General features: G+C 31.0%; 1 pseudogene; it reads right to left on the bottom strand.

The window, feature by feature from the left end:
• Positions 1-2,072: 2,072 nt before the first annotated feature.
• Positions 2,073-17,462, bottom strand: LOC105762388 (xyloglucan endotransglucosylase protein 34-like; annotated as a pseudogene).
• Positions 17,463-21,913: the final 4,451 nt, after the last annotated feature.

Below are 21,913 nucleotides of genomic sequence, written 5' to 3'. Positions count from 1 at the left end.
AAAAATTATAATTCCAAAAATATAAAAAAATATTCTATTCTTTTTGACACAATGCCTAGAATTACTCTTAACTCCCCCAACTCATAAATAGGAGGATAATCTGCTTCAACATACTTGAACCCACGTCCTCTTACATTGACAACAATGCCTATATTAATCGAGTTAAAACTCAATCGACAAAAAAAAAATCTATTTTTAAAAAAAAATACAAGTTAAATTCATTTTTTTTAATTCAACATTAAAAAGATATGGTTGGTTGGAATCATCACTTTATAAAAACAAATATATATATATATATATATAAATGAAATGTAATGAATTATAAATTATTAAAAGAAAAGAATAATATTTGGTACATTATTAGTAGAGTTTTTAGACTCCACGATAGATTTGTTCATGGGTCGGGTTATCTGTCCAGGCCCGAAGGTTTGCTCAATTTTTGGGAGGGTTTGGGCAAAAATATTAGGCCCGAAAAATGAGTTTGCATAAAAAATTAGGCCTGTTTAAAATATGGGCTGAGCTTGGGCTAGAACATTAAAGGCCCGAGCTCGACTTAACCCATTTTTAAGTTTATAATACTTTATATTATATTATTTAGAACACATTAAAAAAATAAATCTATACTAAATATATAATAATACTCTAAAATAAAAATTAAAACAATGTTAAGATGACTATATAAAAACTTTCAATAAATAAAAAAATATATAAAAATATAAAACTAATAAATATTAAAATAAAATAAATATTTTTAAAAAAAATTAAAAAATAATATAGGCGGGCCTAAAATAGGCTTGGGTTAATCATTTACAAGTAGGGACGGGTTTTAGCCAAATTTTAGACCCATATTTCAGGTCAACCTGGAATTGCGCAAGCATAAAATATATTAATATCATTTTTAAACCCGACCCGGCCTATGAGCACCTCTACTCTACAAGTAGGGTCAGGGGTTAACTAGTGTCTTACAAGGGTATAATAAAATATTTAAAATATATGTATTTTTAAGAAAAAATACACATTACAATTTTTTAAAACTACGTCTAGAAAGAAAAAACACTCTCAGTGTACAGTACTAACAAAATTTTTTTTGAAGATATTTTATTTTGACATGATTTTTGGGAAATTTTAAAATTGTAAAATTTTAATTTTTTAAAAAAAGTTTTGTTTTCTATATATATTCTATTAAAATTATATAAAAATTTGAAAATATCTTCTAATTTGTTGAATTTTTATCTTTTTCTCAATTTTAAGATCTTTTTCATATTTTTTAGAAAATTTTTCTAAACATTTGAAATTTTAACCATTTATAAATTATTTAATAATGTGATATATAAAATAAAATGATATCACACTAACCATAGAATGTTAAAAGTCAATTGACTTGAAATAATAGAGTAGGGCCCAATTAAAATAAATATTTAAATTTACTTTTATGTCTCATGGAAAGACAAAATAAACATTTAACTCTGAAGGACTATTTTTGCTCATTCTTCTAACACTTCTGGTGTATGAGCTGTAACACATGATGGAAAGCGAATGAAAAGTTCGGTCAAAGAGCTTACATTTAAAAGCTTCCACGACTAGCTGTTGAGAAGAGACGCATCAAACAAAATATGGACAGATTTATTACTTTGTATAACAGTAAATTAATTATATAGATTTAAATAATATACTTTATCCCAACAATTTTTTAACGTACTGGTAAGATTCTTATATTCCACAATGAGATTTTGAGTTCAATATCTAATACATATATATCCTAATTATAAATAAAAAAATGTTCTCATCAAAATAAATAAAAACATTATATTAATTATTGAATATTTATAAATTAATTCATCGTACACACAAAAATAGTATAAGCTTAATATTATCGTTGCCATGATAACAAATAATTGAAATAAATTACATGAAAATGGAATTGAAGGCCTCCAAATGATGAAGCTCAGAAGAAATGAAAAAAAGAACGACCCTAACAGGGTCGACCTTATACATATTTATATGTTTATAGTATTGGCGATAAAGGATATAAAATGTTGATTGTAGACATGAGTTTTAACTGAAATTAAATATTAGATGTCCCTATCTTTCTTGCACTCGGGATGCATGGTAGGGAATCTGATCCTATCACTACAATAGTTTTAGATGGTGAACTTGTTGCGAACCCAGACGAGCCTCCTCCATTAATAAGAATCAAGGTCCTGGAGCTCCTTTTGGTCCCACCACCACTTCCCCTAGGTGGCATAGAACTTGGCTTCCAATAATGACTCGCACTTGTCAATGTGGAAGCCTTTGTAGGAGGCTATAAAAAAGGCTTTGGACCAATTGGTCTTCTCCAGTCCACCCCTAGTGGCCCAGTCATCCACATTCGATAGGCTTGAGTATATCTTCATTGGCTGTTGAATAGGAATCTCACTCCCAAATCTTTGCAGTACTTGAACACTCTTATTGGTACGTCGTTGATAAAGAATCTGTGTTGGAACCATAAAATCAAAATCTAATATAAAACTTAAAACAAACCATAAATTAGGATCTATCATGTTAAACATCAAGAATAAATCAATAGCAAAACTAGATGCGGAAGCGTACATGAATTAATTGATTTCTTGAAATCGACGGATCATGGGATTTTGATCTTCCAAATTAGCACACAAGAAATTCAGAGAATATTTGCTCTCTCTTTTCTAAGGATGGAATATTAGAAAAGTAATCTTATTGTGTGTAATTTGGAGACCATAACCCTAATATATAACTTTGGCACATTAGCCCTAATTTCTAATCAACCCATCATTAATTAGAAATTAGTTATTAAAGTATCTACACATATTTGACCCATACTTTATTTAATAATTAAAGCCCGATAAACTTTAACCAAATTAGATCACTTTTAATTTGGACTAACCTATTATGGTAGTAAATAATAACATGCAATTAATTATATTATATATGTGATGTCCATATTTTCCAACAATCTCCTACTAGGACCACATATATATATCGATTACCTTATAATTACATGTCATTATATAACTTTATGAGCTCAAAACGTTACTATCATATCCACAAAAGATATTCCGAACAATCTCGTCTATTAATTATGTTAACATAGAATCAAGACGACTTTTGTTTCATATATCGTAACTAAATCCATCCCTGATCACGTAAATTAACACAACCAAATGACATATATCAAGTATGGATGTGTAGCATGAAAATTACATACAATATGATCTAAATATATCTATTTCCAACTGGTCCTTCTTAAACCTTAGTGGGATCAAACCTTACCCAAATCAAGATGAGAATAAACCAAATAAACTTTATTTCTACATAACTTAATATTAGTAAACTAAAATAACTGAAAATGTGTCTATAACATAAAAGCATTAAAAAGTACAAACTCCCACTAAAACCAAATATTCTTAAATGACATTACACCCATATAAGCAGTGTGCTCATGAAAAACCTTGGGTGGTAATCCCTTAGTAAGCAGATCTGCAATTATGGAGTTTGTCCTGATATGCTTTATAGGCACCTAACAACTCTAAACTTTTACTTTAACAACCAGGAACTTAAAGTCTATGTATTTTGACTTTGATGTGCTCCTATTGCTATTGGAATAAAAGATTGCAATTTGCTTTCACAATTTGCACCTTAGTGACAAAATCTTGTATCCATATTCCATCAAAATCGGAGTCCATATACTTGATGATCTCTAACTGATCAAACCTCCGATATGTGAGTATATAATTTTTTGTTCTCTAAAAATATCTTATAACCCTCTTGGATGCTATCCAATGGTCCAAACCGGGGTTGCTTAAATATCTACCTAACATCCCAACAGTGTACACAATATTCCAATGTATACAAACACGAACGTACATTAGACTTGCCACTGTTAAAATGTAAAAAATCTTATGCATTTCTGTAATCTCAAAATCATTCTTAGGGCATTGATTGAGACTATACTTATTTTTGACAAGCAATATGTCTTTAACATATAAAACTAAATATAGAACCTTACTCCCACTAAACTTATGGTATATACAATTATCGACCAAATTCATCTCTAAACCAAATGAGATAATCATTTGGTAAAATTTGTAGTACTATTGACAAGAAGTCTGCTTAAGCCCATAGATGAAGTTCTTTAATTTGCAAATCATTAACTTGGCATCATCAGTCACAAAGTTTTCTAGTTGCACCATATAAATGTATGATCAATGTTACCATTGAGAAACCATTAGCTTAATATTCATCTAATGTAGCTTAAGGTCAAAATATTCTACTAAAGTTATTATAATCCTTTCTCTAGTGGACCTTTTTAATACCATTCATTCTTGAGGTTGTTGAGTTTTTTTTTTTAACAATTACCTAATTTTGAATATGGAGTTGTTCAACATTGTCTTGTTGAGGTTTTAGATTCACTTCTTGATCAATGATAGGTATGAGAACATGAACATTGTCAAAAGTGATAGCAGGAACTGAGTTAGAATCTAATTCCTCCTCAAAAGAAATATCTCTAACCTTATTTCTCCCTCCAAACTCAACATCCCCAAAAACTGTTGTAGTTCTCGTCTAAAAAATATTCTTAATTGTGGAATCATAAAACTCATATCCCCTAGATCGCTCAGAATTTCCTTGACCCTTATACTCCATAGACATCAAAGAAGTTAGAAGTGATGTCATCTCAACCTTATTATTTTTGGAAAAGCGTTTCTTAATTTCGTCAAGGAAACCCTTGGTCTGAGTAATCTTTTCAGATTCTGTGCCCCTAAAGGCTTCTTGAATGTTGTGCTCATAATCAATAGGCTCATGCAATTTGAACGTTCCTACCTCTCAAAATCCCTATTAGCATCAAGGGTGTTTTCCATAGTGAGAGGTGTAAGTTGTTCTTTCCTTAGTGCAATGTCTATGTCCGTACAACTAAGCACTATAAGTAAGTGTCTTTTCCATTCCTTAAAATTAGTCCCACTAAGCATGTGTATAGAATTTATATTATCATATATTGTGGCAGTAGAAGATGAACTAGCTGAATATAGAACAAAAATAAATAAAAGCAAACTCACATAAATATTCATAAGTAAACAATAAATTCAAGATAATGGCTAATCCCATCTCAAGATACCAAACACTACATCAATATCAAGTCTTTGGAAAGTAATATTAATAGTAATTGATACTCTTGTAGTAGCAATCAAACATTGACAATAAATTATGTCAAATAATGAATTAATCTTTGGACTAACTTATTGCTCACATAAATTACCTTATAATTGTCACACATTTATCACCACATATGTCATTGAAATTCGCCAAATATTAACATACATTTGGGTCAATTAATAAATGCATGAATCACAAAACATATAATCATCTTGATATTTTAAATAAACTAATCTACACAAAAGACGTCACTTTGGTGGCATTTTGTTTCAACTAATCTATTTAAAATATTAGATATCCTTAATTCAAACCCAAAGTCAAAATCTAAATTTATTTGTTTCAAAATATCTCTTAATTTTATCTTTCAATCAAATTAAAAGATAATAGTATATATATATATATATATTTATCCCAAAACAACATATAATGATGCTGGAAAATATAATAATAGTTGAATAAATCATAAACAACCTCACATGAGACTTCAAATTTAAGTCAAAATAATTTTAATAAAGGTAAACCTCATCTTAGGATATCGACACTCCATTAATATTTCATCTTTGGACAAAATATTAACTTTTAAGTGATATCTTGGTATAATAATTAAACATTGGCAATAAGAACATGTTGAACCATAAATCTTCCTTTGAGCCAATTTATTGCTCAAATGTAAAACTGAATAATCGTCACATGTTTATTACCATAGTTGTACATGTAATATTATTAACCTTCAATTGGGTCGATCAATATTAACATAACTTAACTTACATGCACACGACCTTTTATATTTTAAAATAAGATAATTTATACAAAGAAAGAGATCACTTTGGCGACTTATTACTTCAATTAAGTTATTTTAAAATATATAATTATACCAATATTCAAATTTAAAATTTATCCAATAGTCAAAGGGCAAAACTATTTTTTTATTGTTTATAGATTCAAAATAGCCCAAAATAAGTTTTCCTTAATAATGCAATAAAAACTAAAACCTTAAACTTTGACTTTCTTTTCTAAACCTTATATATCAAAACCAAACAGAAATAATGTAGTGATTCAAAGCCAAATAATTAACAAGCACATGTATTCATAATTTTGGCATAGACAAAACACCAAAGCAATTCACGCATATACATGTATTCATACTCAAATAGAAAAACTTAACTGAATATACCATGTAAACCGAAAATCGTATTTATGATTAAATAGAGATTCACATGAATACTTGAAAAATATTTTAAGCCAATAAATCTCAAAACAAAATCATAATAATTGACATCTCTCACAATTCATACAATAAACCATATCATCATAATTTAACCGAATATTTGGAACCATAAGATGCCAAAACCTATATTATAGAACAAAATTTAGAACCAAATTCTTTAAACATGTATTATAGTTGACATGTTATTCAACCAATCTTAAAACTAAATTCGTTAAAACATGCATTAATCAAAACATATATATGAATAAAGCAAGCAGCAAGTTTGATACCAGCAATTTTGGTTTGTAACTAAACTATGTACTCTAAAACTAACAACAAAATACATACTATACATTGAAAAGTTTGTATAGTCCTTTTCCTCATTAAACTCGACAAACAGTTTTTATTGGTTTTGGAAAATACCAGATAATTGAATTAAAGCAAATTGCAATTATCAAAAAATCATAAAAATATCATTGACTTATCCAATAATAGATAAACATGCATTCAGATTTAAAATTCGAAAATAGAATTCAATAAAATTAGACAGAGACCAAAATTCATAGCCATCCCCATATAACAATATAACAAAACACAAATCTAATATTCCTAATACTCGAACATAGATTTTAAAGATATTACCATGGATTGTCAAAATTAAAAAATGATTCTAATAGTTGAACACATATTACTACAATTGAAGAATAATAGTCAAACCAACTTTCATAAAATAAGAATGCATGATTCTTAGTTTTGAAAATTCTAGAATAATAAGTTCACTTAATTCCTCATTATTGATTACCAATGAAAGAAGATTGAAGCATAATTGAATCTAGAGAATCAAAAATAATAACTCAAGTCGTATGAATACTCAAAATATACATGCCTTGATTCCTTTAAAATATATAATAATCGACTAAAGAAAAAAAACATTACATTCAATGCACTTCAAAACCAAATTTGATTCTCGTTTGTTTTATTACAAAGAATATTTAACATATGCAAAACCTTTATATATATATACACAAGTGTATTGCATTAAAGAAAAACAACAAAGTAATCTTGCTGAAATATTAATAATATATTCATATTTTCAATTGTCGTTTCAATTCCATTAAAACTTACCTTGATTTCTTCGAGAATTAAAACCTATTTTTTAACAGATTTCCTTTAAAACCAACACCAATATAGTTTAGGTTTTCCGACGAAAGTGAAAAGCCATAAGAAATTCATATTAATCCAATTCAATATTGAATGAAAATAAAATTAAAAATAACCCTAAAAAGATTGAGTCATAATTAATCAAAACCTAAAAAAATTATCTAGAATTTGAAAGATTCAACATTATATATAATTGAAATATCATATCTATATAATCTAAAAATGAATCAATCCAAAATAATAGAAAACCAATTCATTCTCAATGATTCAATATGGCAAGGCTCGATACCATTTGTTAGAACCAAAAAATCTAAATCTAATATAAAACTTAAAACAAACTATAAATTAGGATTTATCATGTCAAATCTTCAAAAATAAATCAAGCACAAAACTAGATGCGGAAGCGTACCTGAATTAATTGATTTCTTGAAATCTACGGATCATGGGGTTTTGATATTCCAGATTAGCACACAAGAAATTTAGAGAATATTTGTTCTCTCTTTTCTAAGGATGGGATATTAGAAAAGAAATCTTGTTGTGTGTAATTTGGGGACCATAACCCTAATATATACTTTGGCACATTAGCCCTAATTTTTAATCAACCCATTATCAATTAGAAATTATTTACTAGAGTACCTGTACATATTTGACCCATACTTTATTTAAAAATTAAAGCCTAATAAACCTTAACCAAGTTAGATCACTTTTAATTTTGACTAACCTATTATGATAGTAAATAATAATAACATGCAATTAATTATATTATATATGTGATGTCCATATTTTCCAACAATCTGTCCTGAAATATTAGTTTAGAAATGATTTTAAAAAATTACTTTCAAGTTGAAAGCTTTTTCGAGTCCCATTAAAGGTCATAGAAGTATACCAACCACTCTAATGTATTTAATGATAACCAAAGGTAAAAAAAACACCCTGAAAGATCACTAAAAGTTGAAATTAGATGAGTAGGAAATGGGAGACTAACACAATTTGATAGGAGTTCTAGAGCACAAAGTAGGAATGGTAGGTTTTTGTTGGGTCAAACCAAAGATAAATCCTTTGTTCTCTATCACCCTTTCCTCCAGTGAACACATTTGTCTGTAAAATGTATGGCTGGCCCGTTTTGTTCCCTAAGAACTCAAAATCTATCTCGTCTGACGTGATTCAACTCGGTAGGTTGATTCGAGTCTACGTAAGTTGCCCGATCGTCGATGAGAAGTTCCGTTTGGTGTTGTGAGAAAGGTGTATTTTGGCTAAATATAGAGGTATATGATGAAATAGTTTCAAAAGGCTAAAAGATAGATAAGATAAGTCGGCTAACAAGAAATAAAAGATGAAAGATAATTGGATAGGCTCAGTTTAACAAATAAAGAAAGATAGATAAGATAGAAAAAGATAGATGATGGAAATGGTTAACGAACTTAAATGTCAATAGCGATTCAACACTATAAAGAGTGTCACCCCAGTTCTTATATTGTTTAAGGTGGAAATATGGTTTGGTAGAAGGATAGGTGAACGCCATACCAAAGGGTTGGTGATAAGTTCAAGAAGGAGTTCGGATTGATGCCACTAGCACGCTAGATAAGTCACTCGAGACTCACATGAAATAGAGAGGAAGAAACCTCACAAGAACAAATGTTCATTCAATAAAATGGCAAAAGTTCCTCCTCTAGTTTACAAAGCAACTATTTAAAAGCCTAATATGCCTATTAATATTCGTCATCTATAATGTTCACATTAACTTAAATTCTGTTCACATTTGTAATTAACATGTTCATACAAAAGCATTAAAATTCGGTTGATGCTTGAAGATGGTGCCTGAATTGGCCGAACCATCATGTTGCTTCACTTAATGCATTCATGCATACTTAGCCTTGAAGAATAACCATAATGCCATGAATGTGCAGCCTTTAATATTCCTACATCTCTCTTGGCCGAATGATGCTTTAATGTGCCTTGAATACTTGAATTGAATGTATAGAAATTCATCTCCCTTGTGGCCAACGTCCATGCACTTTAATAAATGGTAGAATAATCATGCATGAGAGAAGAAATGGTTTATTCTAGATGCTGGTTGGTACTTGCACGAATTTCCCAAGCATTTATCTTCCAATTATCCATAAATATGGTTCATGAATCTCCAAATACATGAACAATCAGCATCTTCCTCTTACATGAACGTCCCAAATGCATGTGTCCCACTGAATGTCGTCCATTGAACCTCAAATATGCATGCACCTTGCATTAACTCCTCTTCATACATTCGGCTAAACCTAAACACATATTAAACACACTAAATCAAACATGAATTCGGCTGAACCTTAATAAAACACCATCTAGACATATTGATTAACATATTAAATAAATTAAAACACATTTAACTATGGACTAGCTAGTATATTAAATTCGGCTAGCTCAAAATAAGTAAAAACAATTAATGAACTAAATTGAGATAGGATATTTGGTCAAGAGCTGTGGCAAATTAAATAAAATAAAACTAATACTTAGTTTATTATAATGATAAAAGAAATAAGCTGAAACTAAGCTAGGTTGAGCTCATACAAGCTTAAATGAGCTCAAGTGAGCTGATTCGAGCTAGATGGAGCTCGGGGAGCTGAAGTTGAGCTAAAATCAGCTTGCACTAAGGTGCAAAGAGTCTTTAAGGTGCTGGCTCGAGCTTCTCTATCAACATCGAGCTGGTTTTTGCTGGAACACTTGTACCCCTATGGCGCAGTGAAAATTAATAATAAAAAAATAATTTCGGCAATCCAACCCATGGATCCATGTGCGAGGAATGAATCGGGGTGAAATAATGGTTTCAAAATTACCGTAATTTCAATCTGAGTAGATAGCGATGCCTTAGCAATGAGAAATCTGATCTACTATCGAACCAAGCCGCAACCTTTTATGATTCTGACCTCTACGTAATCTACCCAGTTTGACAATGAACGAAAGAGAATCTCCAAAACTATTTTGGAGAAAACTTTGCTTGACGGCTGCTAGACGTCACAAGCAAAAATAAGTAATCTTTTTAAGGTTTTTTAATTGGTATATATATATTTATCCGAATATAATAATCATAATTAAAAATAAATAAATAAAATAATGTTTTTTAACCGAAAATTATAACTACATTAATTATAACAAAGATTTCGGTAAACTATATTTATTTAAATTTATAGACGAACCAAATTCATATATATTAATAGAACTGTGTTCTCATTATGTGTACAACATTCTTGTACATATAATATGTTCGATATTTGATTGCCCAATTAAATTAATTCTATAATTAATTTAATTCATGTGACAACCAAACACAATACCAACTATGTTTTATTCCGTTCATTTCAACCATAGGGTGTGACCCTGTAGGTTCTAGTAACGTTAGCAGTAATATTAGAACTATTCTAATGTTACAAACAATGAGTGGCATCTAGCAATGCATCATTGCTACCTAAGTTACAAAAAGTCATGATTCGACATAACCTTTTGTGATTAACCTTTCATGCATTAATCCTTAAGTTCTTTTATCTCTGGAATGGACACAAGTCATGGAATAGTCACACTTGCATAGTCCATCCCATGTTCCTTGATATTTTGAGTAGACTATGATATACAAATAAGTATGACATCTCATATCAACTTATTTGAGCATGACCATGCATTTCTAGTCTCACTCAATCAAGTGGCCTAAGATATTACTCCCATTATGTAGAGGGACTTATCATATATTGATCAATCATATCCCTCTACATAGATTGTGGTATATCAAACATCAGCCTTTATAGAACAACCAGTTACGATGTACGTTTGACTGTACAAAATATGCAACTCACGATGTTAGAATAATGATGATCTCAAGTCCGAGGATCATATACATATTAATCACTATGAGTAAAGTTGTGACAATTACATAATAATCCAAGAAATATACTCATAGCGGGTCAGTCCAATATGTTGTTCTCTAACACACATATTCATGCATTGATTTTAACACTCCATATCAATGAAAACTCTTTATCATCAATCACTACATGTTAGCTTTAATGCATTATTGTTGTCCTAGCCAACAATAATACTTGACTACGGACCTTTTAAGAACAATCATATTATTCTCAGGACATTATTATAAAAACAGTTTATTTATACACACAAAAGAAACTGAAATAATAATGGTAACGCCTTATATTAATAAACATGATAAATTGAGTATGTTATTACAACCATCTCATGATTGATCTTTGGGCATACTCTTACAGTTTTCACTCCAAAGTTGAATGAATAAAGCTGAAATAGCTTCTTGAAGGCGCCTAGTTCGATCTTGAGTCATGGGTCCTTTAGGGAGCTCGATGGGATCGGAATTAGAACTTGTTGAGTTTCGGGGCGTGGTCACGTCATTCCCCCTTCTTCAAAATGACTTGTCCTCAAGTCGGGCCATTTGCTCGGGTAAAAGCATTCGTCATCACAAGACCTTAGGTTGTCGTATTTTTCATATTTGCTCCAAGTGACTTGAATATCACACACAACTCGAAAGGAAGACAGATTAGACATATATCCTCCTTTTTTAGGGATGAGCCATTTCACGGTGTCACCTACATGATTAAGGAAAGAATCAAGGACACGAAGACTTAAAAACTTACAAACTCTTTCCGAATTCTCATCCCAAACTTGGGCAAATAAACCAATGCCGGGATTTAAAGTTGGTCTCACCTTATCATAATGAAACAAGAAATTCATTGATGGCAACCAACCAGAATCACAAGTCCATCGAAAATTATTACCTCAAAAAACAACATTGTAGGACTCAAATCCTTTGTACAATGATATGGCATAATATTCACCGGGATCAAAGACAAAGTTTTCTCTTACCATTTCTCGCTGACGTACATACTTCTCGACGGACAACATGGTAGAAAAACAAAACAAACTAAAGTTATAAGCATACATATCATGTTCAAATCCCTTAAGGCTTAGCATTGAACAACCTACAGATTCAAAATTTTGATGTTGACCTTTACTTGGCAATAACTCAAGAAAACATGCTCCGGGTTTGAATATATGATTTTGGTCGTTCACGGTTAAGAGCAGCGAAGGCCTTTCTTTCTTCAACAACTCACATATGCGAAACAAAGAAGAAATGAGCAAACAAACATTGAAATAGTCAAACCGGTCACATTTCACCCGAGAAGACATGCTTAGGCAAGAGGATTTTGCACAAGAATTTGAAGGCTCCACAAAACCATCATAATCAAACAAATCAAGCTTTGCATGTGAATAACCCATAGCACACACGTCCAAAGTTTGCATATGCTGAATCAATCCAACATCATCAACAAATTTTTCAACGCAGAGCACATCTAGTAAACAATTCTTCATGCCTCTATTTATAACAAATTTTCAACCACAAGCAGAGAATAACAGTTAACCAAAGAAAAATAAGGAGGTCTTTTGAAAGCTATGTCACTAGCCACTGTCTCAACAGCATGCAACTTTAATTGCCGTATTTCAATATCATCGATGTATCTTACCATTTCATGATGAATCAAGAATTTAGTAACTAGCAACATAGATTGAACAAGGATCGATTTTAAGTTATAAATAGAATCTTTAAATTTCGTTTCCTTAGCCAAAAGCCAAGCATCAAACAAACATAAATTGGTCGCACAAAATTTAGGATGCTTGAGTTCCTCACATATCGACTTAAAACAACAAATTCCAGGTTTGAACACATGATCTTGGTCACTTGATTGAACATGCAACAAGAGTTTCTTGATTTCCATGTCCCACTCATGTTAATCAAAGAAGATGTGATCAAGCAATCATTCAAACAATTATAAAACTCAAGTCTCATTCGATCAGACTTGGACAAGCATGCAGAATTTACACAACAAAGCAGAAACGTTACACCACCATCACAATCAAATGAACTAAGTATTTTTACTCGTCAATGTTTTATCACACAAGTGAATCAGAGGGAATTTAGGCGTGCATATATTCAAGCATTCATACACCACAACTTTCATTCGAACAGCCTTGTACACGCATGTGGGTTTCACACAACAGATCAGAGAATGCACATTAGCACCACAATCAGAAAAATTGGAATGTTTATATGAACATTCACTATCACCCATAACCAAGTTTCGTAGTTGCCAATCAAGTGTTACATCACCAACATGCTCGTCAACACCACAATTTTCATTAGTGATGCTCTCCTTGCTATCATTTAAAACAAACACATCACCATTAATGAAATAATGGAAATTGACCATATCATCAATATAATCACAAACATTCAAATAGGTTGGTGGAGACTGAAACGGGTTATAACACTTACCTTCCTTACCTTGTGGCATAGGTGGACTAGGATTACCTTTGCCAACGAACATGAGTCGTCTCTCCTTTGGGAGGTAATGAAGATGGAACTTATTAATCGATTCTTTAGAAACCTGGAAAGAAGCAACACGAGAAAAATTCACATTTGGGTTAGTGAACACATTCCTCACTTTTTCTTATTTTCTTGTATCTTTTTCTGTCGTTTCTTCAAGGTCTCTTGCTTTTTCCATAGTTTCTTTTATTTTTGAAAACTCATCGACTCTCGTTTCTTTTCCAACAACACTCGTTTCTTGCTTACTCTTTTTTTACCTTAATCTCTTTTCCAATTTTCTTTTCTTTTTCAAATTCTTTTTCACTCTCAATCTCTTTTTCCTTGTGCTTTCTTTCATCTTTTTTATTTTTATTTTTCACATGCTTTTTCGACTTCATTACAAAAGGAAGACAACATGAAGAAATCATCAAAATGAGAAGCCTTTTGTTGAGAATAAGAGGAAGGGTCTTCATATAAAAGACGACCATCTCTTCGAGATTGAATATTCATGGATGAATATCTTGATGTATACGACAAATCACTTGAATCTTCTCGTTTGCCACCATAATAAGCTTCAAACTTGAAACTTATTTGATTTTGTCTCGAATTCCTTGGTGAAGGGGAATCACGATAAGAATCTCTCCTAACAAATTTACTAGAATTAGAATTTCGTGATGTTCTTATCTCCGTCCCTTGTCTTGGATAAATTTGCTCCCGTTGGGCTCTAGTTCGTTGGCCCCGCTCTTCAACATGATCCAATCGTTTTTGCAATGGTTCTAGTTTTCTATCAAACAATCGGTCCATCTCTTGTATCACATATTGAAATTCTGATTCTAAAAACTCTTTTCGAAACATGATTTTATTGATAGAAAAGAAAAGTGTTTAAAAATTGAAAATTGAATGCCTCACCAATACAAACCTCACGTTTCACCCACAAAGAAAAGATTAGATGGCACTCCACTCGTGTTTACACTCGTTATATGGCTTTTTCTTCACTCTAATGGGCTCACAACTCTCATGCCTTTTACCACTCTATTCTTTCTGGCACGATTTTGTATTTCGTCTCTTTTGGACTTATTTGCTGCTTTGGGGTCGGTTTCAAAGTGGTTACAAGGGTAATATGAGAAGGGTGAAGGTAGGTTAAAACAAAGAAATTTTAGTTTTAGTTGTGGCGTTGGGAGGGGTAGTAATTGATAGTATGGAACTCACTTGATCGGGATTACAAAGGGATCACTTGATCGGGATTACAAAGGGATGAATAAACAAGAACTCAACACTTCACTTTTTTTTTATATACTCTATTTTTTTTAACTTCGTATACTTTTTTTTCACTTCAAATACAATTGAATGAATACAAAGAACTTTGAATACAACTTGAATTTTTTTTAATTCAAAACTTTTTTTAATACGAACCTACTTCAGGATTGCTACGAACGTCGGTGCTCATCGTTTTAATAGCTCTGATACCAAATGATGTGATCTAGCTCGGTAGGTTGACTCAAGTCTATGTAAGTTGCCTGATCGTCAACGAGAAATTTCGTTCGGTGTTGTGAGAAAAGTGTATTTTGGCTAAATATAGAGGGATATGATGAAATAGGTTCAAAATGGTAAAAGATAGATAGGATAAGTCGGTTAACAAGAAATAAAAGATGAAAGATAATTGGATGGGCTCGGTCTAACAAATAAAAAAAGATAGATAAGATAGAAAAAGATAGATGATAGAAATGGTTACCGAACTTAAACGTCAAGAGCGATCCAACACTATAAAGAGAGTCACCCCAGTTCTTATATTGTTTAAGGTGGAAATATGGCTTGGTAGAAGGATAGGTAAACGCCTCACTAAAGGGTTGATGATAAGTTCAAGAAGGAGTTCGGATTGACACCACTAGCATGCTAGATTAGTCACTCGAGACTTACACGAAATAGAGAGGAAGAAACCTTACAAGAACAAATGTTCATTAAATAAAATGACAAAAGTTCCTCCTCTAGTTTACAAAGCAACTATTTATAAGCCTAATATACCTATTGATATTCGGCACCTATGATGTTCACACTAGCTTAAATTCTGTTCACATTTGTAATTAACATGTTCACACAAAAGCATTAAAATTCGGTTGATTCTTGAAGATGGTGCATGAATTGGCCGAACCATCATGTTGTTTCACTTGATGCATTCATGCATACTTAGCCTTGAAGAATAGCCATAATGCCATGAATGTGCAGCCCTTTAATACTCCTACATCTCCCTTAGCCTAATGAGGCTTAAATGTGCCTTGAATACTTGAATTGAATGTATAGAAATTCATCTCCATTGTGGCCAACGTCCTTAATAAATGGCAGAATAATCATGCATGGGAGAAGAAATGGTTTCTTCTAGATGTTGGTTGGTACTTGCATGAATTTCCCAAGCATTTATCTTCCAATTGTCCATAAATATGGTCCATGAATATTTAAATACATGAACAATCAACATCTTCCTCTTGCACGAACGTCCCAAATTCATGTGTCCCTTTGAATGTCATCCATTGAACCTCAAATATGCATGCACCTTGCATTAACTCCTCTTCATACATTCGGTTGAACCTAAATACATATTAAACACACTAAGTCAAACATGAATTCAGTTGAAACTTAATAAAATATCATCTAGACATATTGATTAACATATTAGATAAATTAAAACACATTTAATTATGGACTAGCTAGTATATTAAATTTGACTAGTTCAAAACAAGAGAAAACAATTAATGAACTACATTGAGCTAGGATATTCGGTCATGAGCTGTAACAAATTAAATAAATTAAAACTAATACTTAGTTTATTATAATGATAAAAGAAATGAGTTGAAACTAAGCTAGGTTGAGCTTAAACGAGCTTAAATGAACTCAAGTGAGTTGATTCGAGCTGAATGGAGCTCGGAGAGCTGAAGATGAGCTAAAATCAGCTTGCACTACGGTGCAAGGAGTTTTTAAGGTGCTGGCCCGAGCTTCTCTATCAACATCGAGCTAGTTTTCACTCCAAAGTTGAATGAATAAAGCTGAAACAGCTTCTTGAAGGTGCTTAGTTCGATCTTGAGTCATGGGTCCTTTAGGGAGCTCAATGGGATCGAAATTAGAACTTGTTGAGCTCCGGGGCGTGGTCACGTCATTGTCATGCTCCAAATTTTGAGATGATAACTGCAATGCAATAGATCAATTGAAGAAATTTTAAGCTTTACTTGCAAGGAGTCAAGTTGTATCGATCTAGCAGTGGGGAAAAATTGTACTCACATAGATGGCAGTAATAGTTCCTGCAGAGTCTCCAGGAACTAGCTTTATTTGCATATTAAAATGTCTGAACAAGTAGGTTCCTTTTGGCTGGAAACCAGGACCAGTATATTTTTCAAGGTAAAGCTCAATCTCGGAGCCTCCATTCTAGCACTTAATGTGATCAAAAGCCCATGTAGGCACATAGTTCCTCTCGAATGGAACTACTATTGGCCTTCTAGGTGGTGCTAACATTAATTCAGAGGCCATAAACAAAAAATCCAGCGAAAGAATCCAAATTTGTGAAGACATGCTTCTGAATGAGGTCTTGCATACCCAAATGAATGAGGGAAGTAATGGGATGGTCTAAGTTGAAGTATGAGGAAAACTAAGCCAAGGGTGAGGCTTTATATAGCCTGTGATTTCAATGATTGTGGTTGTTCTTGTATTATAATTGAAATGGCAATACATATACAACTAATATAATACAATATATTTTTTTGTATGAAAAAAAATATTATGTAATAATTTGAATATATATATTATATTATTAATATTATAATATTAGGTAACATTTTGATTTGCATCATAATTATTATAATATTTTAGAATATTTGAGTTCAAATACATTTTCTTTTAAGTATTATCTCCACTTTTAATAATGAGAAATTACAAACTTATTTAAAAATTACGTGAAGTATATTATATATTAATTATAATTTAATTTCTCAATTATTAAGCTGATTAATATTTTATATTAAGTGCGTATGAATGATTGGATCCTTGAACGTATTCATGGATCTTCCGAAATAGCATATAAAAATAAAATTGATGTCGTAAATTAACTGGTCTGTCATCTACATTTAATGGGATCGTTCCAAACCCATTAACATGATTTCTCCTACACTTGTCAGCTCTGTTATTGGGCCTACATTTATATCCCTTTTATTTTATTTTCATTATATAGCAAATGGCTTCCAATTGGCTTGCCAAAAAATCAACTAAAATTAATAGCGTAAACTAAATTTATTTTACGAAATTAAGGTAGCCAAAGGATCTTAATAAGGTTTTATCATTTTGTGTAGGATACATATGTATTCTAACAGAAAAATATGATTAAATAAAAAATTATTCTTTTAAAAAAAACTTGTTATTTACATCTCTTCTGGTAGAGAGTATTGGAGGTTGAATATTTTGCTTGGAGAGCAGGGTTGAGGTTGTTGGGCTAAGTTGTCAGAGCTTATATTTCGAAGGCTCTCTAATGCCAAACTTCATGATCCAATATTAACCCTAACCCTAAATTTGTATAAATATTATCAAGGAAAGGAATAGAAAAGAAATAAATGAAAAGTTAAAAGAAAGTAAATGATATATTTGTTATAAAATAAAAGACAGAGAATAAAAAACAAAAAAAATGGGAGAGCAAAAGAGAGAGCATATTTTATTGATCAATGAGAATATTTACATAGCTTCTCCAAAGTTTCTATTTATAGGCATAAGAAGTATAAATGAAGTAGAGATTTAATTCTAATGACTATTAGAATTTAAAGAACATCAAAACTTATATTGAGCTTGATGGACATCCACTTAATAAAATATTCATAACACTCCCTTTTAGATGTCCATTGATGGATAATGTGCCGCGTTAAAACCTTACTAAGATAAAAACCCTGTGGGAATAAATCCTAGTGAAGGAAAAAGAGTACACATATCTATAATACGCATAATATGTTGCCTCATTAAAAACCTTACCAGGAAAACCCAATGAGACAAAACCTCGACTATGGGAAAAAGAGTACAACGCGTATTTAGTCCCCTTCATAAAAAATTTACATACTTTCTCATATTCTACGTATTCAATCTTGAATACTAGTTTTTCAAATGACTATTTGAATGTATTTGCTAAGCATTTATATCTTGTATAAACTTTAAACATAATATACCATTTCAATAATGAACTTTATAGAATAAATATAAACATTTACCAATGCCATAAGATTATTAAAGCCTCACGTAACACCATCAAACTCACCACTTAACATACTTATTCATGATACATATGAAATCAACCATATTTATATAAATAAAACCTTTAATTCATCATCTTTACCATATGATCATATTTCATTCCATTTGCTTACTTACCATTTCTAAATGCTTAATATAAGCCTAAACAACATTATCAAATCACAAGTTAGTGCACTTGTCCATAATATAAATGAGTTCATCCATAGAATATGTAGATTTTCCATATATAAGTACATCATTTAATTCATCAATCTTTTTATAACATCATGTTACATCTCAATTGTGAACTTACCGTTTCATTCCCTTTTCTTACCCATTGAACCATCTAGAATTACATCAGGTACTCGGGAAAGCTCACACGAAGTATGCTTTTACATATAACCGTAACCTTTCCTTTACAGGAATGCTCACACGAGCTGCGAAATGGGCCTGCTCACACGAGCTGTGGGTCAGAATGTAAGCTACACAATGCTACTCACATGAGTTGTGGAGAATCCGCAAAAAATATAGGACCTCAGCCATCGATAGGACATTCAAGACCAACACCCGAAACATGAAATCCCTAATGACATGTCATTTGTATCCTAAGAATTCTTAAGGTTCAACCGGGACTCGATATCTGTCAATACATTATGACATAAATTCAATTGTACTCAATTTCATTTATTTCATAACAATGTAATAACATTCAAATTTAGCTAACATTAAAACAATTACAGTTCATATGAAATTACCTGACTAAATTGCAGCAATGACTAAGTATAGGGGCTATTTGGTACTTTTTTCTTCTCCTCGATTTTCCACTTGTTCTTGATCTGAAATAATAATTCCATTCAATTCACTAATTCTAACTGAAAATTCAATTCATTTTATGCAATTAAGTCCTTTTTGACATTTTACAAAATTTCCCCAATATTTTACTTTTATTCAATTTAGTCCCTGAGCCCAAAACATGCAAATTAACCATTTTTTATTCAATTTCAAGTTTAGCCGAATTGTTTGGAACCCTATTACAGCCCATGTTTGCTGTTATTTCACATCAAGTCCTTGTACTTTTACTTAAACATTAAAGTTACCAAAAAATACTTTACAAAATAGTCTTATCAAGCAACCAAGCTTAAGATTCTACCATAAAATTTCAAGAACTTCTCAAATTTATCCATGACACATTCTAAAACATTTGATAATTTTGAAAAAAAAGATACGGGTTAGCTGGACCTAGTTGCAACGATATTAAAAACATAAAAATTATTAAAAACGTGTGTAAAATGGACTTACATGCATAAATTGAAGCATGGCGGAACCTAAGTTCTCCTTGGCTATGGCTTTCGGTTGAAACAAAGAAAACTAAAGGTTGAAGATGGCCACTTTTGTTTTATTTTACTTAGTTTAAGTTATTTATTTTCCAATTTACTAATTTATCCTTTAAAAACTAACATAATTTCATGCATTTATTCATCAAAGCCATCCACTATAAACTCAGTTGGTACAATTACCATTTAAGGAAAGTTTAATTCCACAATTGGTCCTTCAATTAAATTAAATTCCAACTAAATAAATTTATTTATAATTTAATCCCAAACTAATTAGGACTAAAAGAGAAAATAGACCAAAAGTTAGTGGATTTAATCATGTCACCACCGCTTGGACTTTTTGACCATGGTTTAATTACCATTTTGGACCTTTCTGTATTTTAAATCTATAGTGATTAACTTTTGCATCCTTTACGATTTAGTCCTTTTTCCTTAATTAATTATCCGAACATTAAAATTTCTTAACCAAATTTTAGTACGACCTTAATAACAATCTGTAAATATTTAATAAAATATTTACGGCTCAGCTTATAGAAACGAGGTCCCGATACCTTATTTTCTAAAACCACTTAACTTTAGGGTCATATGACTTGAACCTAATCAAATAACATAATTTGCCAATTAAAATTTTTTTAATACCATATTTAACTCGAAAATATTAAATAATAACATTTATGAACTTACTAGTCAGATTTGTGGCCCCGAAACCACTGTTTCCGACTCCACTGAAAAGTGTGTTGTTACAATCTATGCACACATGCATGGACGGTTTGCATGGCTAGGTTGACCAACATTTAATCAAAAAAATTTTTTAATAAAAAGTTAGAACTCGAAGTTTCCTTCATAACCCCTAGAACTTCTTCATAGTGGCTCCGTTCCATGCCTCATTTCATGGGGAACCTCAAAGTGGCTCTATTTCATTATATTCCATCTGGATTCCAATTCCATTTTTATATTATCACTGACATGACATAAGAGATGTCAGTTCTGGTCTATCTTTTTCTATTTTTATATATGTATATGGAAAATTCAAAAATCATCATATAATAATCCGTAAATATAAAAGAAAAAGGAAGGTTAATGATGATTTTAAAATCTTTTATACTAGGGAATCTCATATATTTATGCATGACGATAATCAATTCGGTCGTTATGATTGGATAAAATATTTTAATTAAATATTAAATATTATTATTATTCTAATTAATATTTGAATTATATAATAATTTTTAATATTCTAATAAATAAATAAATAATGAAAATATATAAATATAGTATTAATATATAAACTGCATAAAGTAGTAAATTACTAAAAAAGTTAATGAACTTGGTTCACTAGGGATTTACTTAAGGTACTTAACCACTACACCATTTCTCACTTGTTAATGAACTAACATCAACATTTAAACTTTTGGGATGTGA

Source organism: Gossypium raimondii, chromosome 12 (genome assembly GCF_025698545.1).
Source record: "Gossypium raimondii isolate GPD5lz chromosome 12, ASM2569854v1, whole genome shotgun sequence".
Lineage (NCBI taxonomy): Eukaryota > Viridiplantae > Streptophyta > Magnoliopsida > Malvales > Malvaceae > Gossypium > Gossypium raimondii.
Note: the sequence above shows the minus strand (reverse complement) of the source record. Positions and strands in the feature narration are given on the sequence as shown.